Raw genomic sequence first — 5,874 nt, 5'->3', positions numbered from 1 at the left:
AATCCTACATCTCTTTCATTGGCCTGGCTGAGTGTTTATAGTGTTCTCTTTGGAAAGAGAGAGGGGCATATTATATATATAGCCTACTGTAATCTCCACAGTTATACTTAAAGTTAAAATGAAACTGCTGATGCTTTTTTGTACAAAATCTTAAATATACAGTTTATTTGAAATTGGACCTCAAGTCTGTAATAAAGTTGTTGTTGTTGTTGTTGATAAATGGCATGATGGTGGACTGCATTTGTATATAGCGCCTTTCCACTCTTTCGAGCACTCAAAGCACTTTACATATACTGTGCCTCACATTCACACACCGGTCGCCATGGCTTCCACGCAGGGTACCACCCTGCCACCAGGAGCAATTTTGGGGTTGCTCAAGGACACGTCGATGGGGTAAGACAGAGCAGGGCTCGATCCTGCACCATTCTGGTTGCAGTACAGCTCCTCTACCACCTGAGCCACCACTAATCCGTTGTAGTTTATCATGATGATGATGATTATGTGTTTTCATATAGTGTAAAAATTCAATATTTAACAGCATTCAGTTGTGTGGTTGATAAATAAATGTACTTGTCTTGTGAGTTTCATATTAGCATTTAGCAATAAATCAGCAAGAAACAGGTTTGTTGTTTGAATATGGAATATGGGGGGATCACAAAAGTAGGCCTAGGTAAGGTTTTACACACATCTCCAATTCATGTGTTGTAAAAGTGATGAGCTATTTCATATTTGAACCAGGATTGGGAAATGTTATTGAGTCATTAAAGGCAGAGGAATGATGACAATCTTTATACTAGCTGCATAGCATACCATGTTTAGATCTCACTGAATTTGAAAGAAGTGTAGCATGCCTGCCTGGGTTATCTGTTCAAGCCCTTATCTGTTACAAACACACACACAAGCGCACATGCATGCGCACGCCGCGCACACACACACATGTACGCGCAAGCACGCACGCACGCACGCACGCTTGCACACGCACGCACACACACACACTTGCACTTGCTGTGGCATCAAATGTGAGAATATTTTTCGTCCATGTCCATTTCTTCATTTGGAGCGCGGACCCTAACTCCCTGTTGCTCTCATCTGCTTTCAGTGTCCTTAAAGGTCATCTGTTTTAGACCTCAACAGTAAGGACCAAGGAATAAGGATGAATGTGATGAGTGCCATGTTAGATTGATTTTGTGTTTTATTTCATTTAATTGTTATTCTATTTATTGTTATTTCTTTTTTATTTGTTTTGTAATTATTATCTTGAAGGTGTGTGGCAGGCATGTTGCCATTCCACACAGCAAAAGTACGACATGTGTATGACACTAAAATGAAAGAGAGGTGCATGTTATCCCATCATAAAAAAAACTGCCTAGAAGAAAGACAACATTGGTTCAACATCTGTCATGGCAAACAGGCAAACCTTTTTTTCCTCTTCTCTTCTTCTCTTCTTTTTTCCTCTCTCGTTCTCTCTCTCAGTCTCTCGCCTCGTACAGGAAGCAAGGAGCGTGTGTGTGTGTGTTTCACACTCTCTTGCACACACACACACACACACACACACACACACACACACACACACACACACACACACACACACACACACACACACACACACACACACACACACACACACACACACACACACAAAAAAATCAGCTGGCGTAGTAGCTGTTTACACGCCACTGCTATTCCCGCGTGGCCCTCTTGTCGTAATTAGCAGGGATGAAGCTCGGCTGCCTTCCCCTCCTCTCTCCTCTCGAAGGAGCCCGCTCCTGCTGCTGCGGCAACGGATGACTGACAGGTGTGGCATTTCCGACAGCGCGCCGGGTGCACACGCGTGGGTCCCAGGTGCTGTGTTTCTTGCTAAATGCTCGCACAGTACAGTATGTGCGGCGCCTCTTTTTAAAAGAGTGGGATCGGTGAGGGGTGAAGGAGGATGGATGTTGGTGGGGTGAGGTGAGGTGGAGAAGAGGGGTGGTGCTGGTGGTGTGTGGGGATGTGGGGATAGGGGGGAGTTATGCAAGTGTGACTGTGGATGAGAATAAATGACAATTGATGTATGCACTGACAGCTGCAGTGCATACTTTCACACACTAGCACAGTCACATTGTTCACACACACACACACACACACACACACACACACACACACACACACACACACACACACACACACACACACACACACACACACACACACACACACACACACACACACACTCACGAAAGCATTTTTGCACAATGTGACTGTTTGTCTGTGAAAGTGTGCATGGTATCTGTAAGTGTGCACATTTATTGTCATTCATTTTCATCTCCGAATCCCTCACCGATTCTAAACCTAACCATAAATGTTTCTTAGGTCTTACAACACAGCCTTTCTATCCCTAAGGCAGCCAGCCATATCCCACAGCCTTCACAGCTCACCTGTCTTGCTTTTATGTTTTTTTTAATATATCTTCCCTCTACTTTTCTACCCCAGTGTTATTCCTCTGGGAATCGGTGGTAACATAATTCAGCTGTTCAGCAGGCACACCTGGACGGACTCGGCAACCACATTTCCCCTCCATATTCTAGAAGCTTGTTGATTAAACCTGTTTCTATGGAGATCCTTTGGGACTTGTCTTTTGGGCCTGCAGCCTCCACAAACAACAACAGTGCACTTGAGGTGAAGGAATGGCTGAGGAATGAACTTTCACTCTGTCCATAGGGATATGGTGAGGATGAATACATTTTAAATTAAAGAAAGTAAGAGTTTCTACCTGAGGTCTTAAAAGGTCCAATGAGGAAGACTTCCTGTCCTTTCTTCAAACTTGCCCATTCTAAGAATTGACAGCGCGATTCCCATAGCTGGTTGAAAGACAGAACTATGTCCTAGTAACATAGGGTGTTTTCCCCTTTAGGTGAACCAAACCCAGTCCTCTTTAACTCATTGAGTGTCAGCCATTTCCAAATTCAGACCGGGGGGTTGCCAGGCTTTTTTCAACATTTGAGTGTTTTTTCATAAAAAATTGAGTTATTTGTCCATGTGAACAACAAACATACCAGATCAACGTGTTAGGCCCCACCCCCCTTAAAAAAAACGCAATTGACTTGATATCATGTATTTGGCACTGTGCCATACATTCTGAAAAGACTCGTTTTCAAGTCCATGGCACTGAAAGAGCTACATTGACTAAAAAGCAAACCTACAGCGAAAGGACTAGTTTTTAGTTCTATTTTTCTTCATATTGTGAGTGTATTACGAAAAGAACTGGCGGATCTAGTTAGTTTATGGTGTGTCAGTCCTCTGTTTGATCAGACCCGGTCCTAGAGCTCTCCTCCAGTTATTACAGTTTACTTCTGACGGGTCTGGGTACACTTTGGAGTGTTCAAATTTGGACAGAAAATGCAGAGTTTGCTTAAATTGCTGAAAGAGATCGTGGCGTGAAAACACCCTTAGCTGAAGATGGTGTATAAATGTGGCGATTGGAATCCCCTTCATGTTGTACACACATGCAACCCTACACACATGCCACATTTATTGTTAAGTCAATGTGAATAGTAAAACTTGATTTTGATGATGAAGGTGTTCATGGCAAAAATAGGATCCTCAATACATCTGTGAAGGGGTAACATGAATATTGATAATGAGCACAGTTAGTTCCTCAGTACATTGCACACTAGACCTTAGAAAGTGAAGGTCTCTGGCAACTGTAACCAATTCTGACACCATCTCCACACTCTTACAGTCATTCAGTTTTTTTGCTTACCTGTACATCTTTGGTCACAGTTTTATTCATAAAAGTGTACAATCTTCTTTCTACAGTTGCTTAGATTCAGTGGTGTAGTCTACATAGAACGTGGCTATACGGAGTATACCCACTTCTAAATTTCAGGGATTTCAGTATACCCACTTAAAATTGATTTATCCATTATTTTGAATGGCACAAATATATACAGTATACCCACTTCAAAAAAATGCTCCAATATACAGTATACCCACCATAAAAAAGTAGACTACACCACTGCTTAGATTGTCCATAAACCATCCGTCGAACTAATTGAATAATCACCTATTGAATAATAAACAATAATGTCTGTGTTTACGGTCAATCCCAGTGGTCTACAAGTGGTGGCCCACAGGCCAGATCCGTCCTGAGATGGCCCGCCGTGAGGGTGGAACAAATTAAAAAATATACGCTCTGGATATTTGTTCGCCCTTGAGGAACAATAATTGGAGACCACTGGTCTATCCAAATGAGTCTAGACTTTACACTAATTATAGGCTATACAATGTAGAAGTACACATTTAGAAGGACATGCTATTTCATCGCCAACTACCCCATCCCACCCACCCCCACAACAGTGGTGTAGTCTACGTAGAACGCGGGTATACGGAGTATACCCACTTCTAAATTTCAGGGATTTCAGTACACTCACTTAAAATGGATTGGTCCATTATTTTGAATAGCACAAATATATACAGTATACCCACTTCAAAAAATGCTCAAATATACAGTATACCCACCATAAAAAAGTAGACTACACCACTGCCCCACACAATCATGACCCATCCACCAAAATTTTAACTAGGCCTTTATTGATAACGGATATTATCTCTGAACCCCTTGCTTTTAGATGGATGCCCATTAGACTACAAAAATGAACATCAATGCATCAATACATTTCATGGTAAAAAAAAATGCAGAAGGTTATGATGGCTGTGATGGTGAAACAGAGGTAGTAATTAAACAAATGTATACTCATCATTCCATAAAGACAAACAGTCATGTAGACAAAAAGATTATGTGGAGGGGGGCACTTACTCTTGTTTCGTCAGATAGTAGATTGAGACAGAAAGTCACTCCTCGATTCCACTGTACCTCTCTCAATCAGCCATATGCTGAAAATATAAATATAGCCATGGAACCTCTTCTTGAGAGATGGCCTTGTCTCCTGACTTTCTAATGGATGCTTCTGCACTGCAGTAACCAATGGCTATGTGAGGCTTCGCTCGGTATACACTGCACTAGGCAATCATTTGACAGCACCCATTTTGCCTTGTCCTTTGGATATCACCTCAGTAGCTACAAATCATCGAATGAGCCTCTGAAAAGGTTTTGGTTTATTTGTTTATTTATATATTTATTTACTTATTTGTTTGCCTTTTGTTGACAATTATTCATTACTCAGCTGCTTACCACCTGCCAGGAACAGGAGCAGCGCACACACACGCACACAGGCACACAGGCATGCACGCACACACGCACGCACGCACGCACGGACACACACACACACACACGCCCGGCCAGACACATACACACACACACACACACACACAAACAAACAAGACACAAACAAATCACACTTTTGGAATAAAGAACCAAAGCCAAATGGTTGAATCAATCTAGCAAGTGCGTGCGTGTGCGTGTGCGTGTGCGTGTGCGTGTGCGTGTGCGTGTGCGTGTGTGCGTGTGTGTACGTGTGTGTGGTGGGAAAAAGGGCTTTGGTAGGACTCATTATACCTTACCTCTGTTAGTGGGGTGATCGATTTGGAGCTCCCAGGCGACAAAAGCCAGGAAGCTGACCAAGTCCACTTCCTTTGTAGTCCACTTACTTTCTAGTCTGCTTCCTTTCCAGTTCCTGCTCTGGCTTCTGTTCAGTGCTGTGCTCAGACATTTTGGGAAGATCAATACATTGTACTTGGGTGGGGTGTCCTTGCTCGGGTAACTGAACATCTCTGGTCTCTCTGTGAGTGTGTGTGTGTGTGTGTGTGTGTGTGTGTGTGTGTGTGTGTGTGTGTGTGTGTGTGTGTGTGTGTGTGTGTGTGTGTGTGTGTGTGTGTGTGTGTGTGTTTTTTTGTGCGTGTGTTTTTGTGCATGTCTGTTTGTATGTGTGTGTG

This window comes from Engraulis encrasicolus, chromosome 15 (genome assembly GCF_034702125.1).
Source record: "Engraulis encrasicolus isolate BLACKSEA-1 chromosome 15, IST_EnEncr_1.0, whole genome shotgun sequence".
Lineage (NCBI taxonomy): Eukaryota > Metazoa > Chordata > Actinopteri > Clupeiformes > Engraulidae > Engraulis > Engraulis encrasicolus.
Note: the sequence above shows the minus strand (reverse complement) of the source record.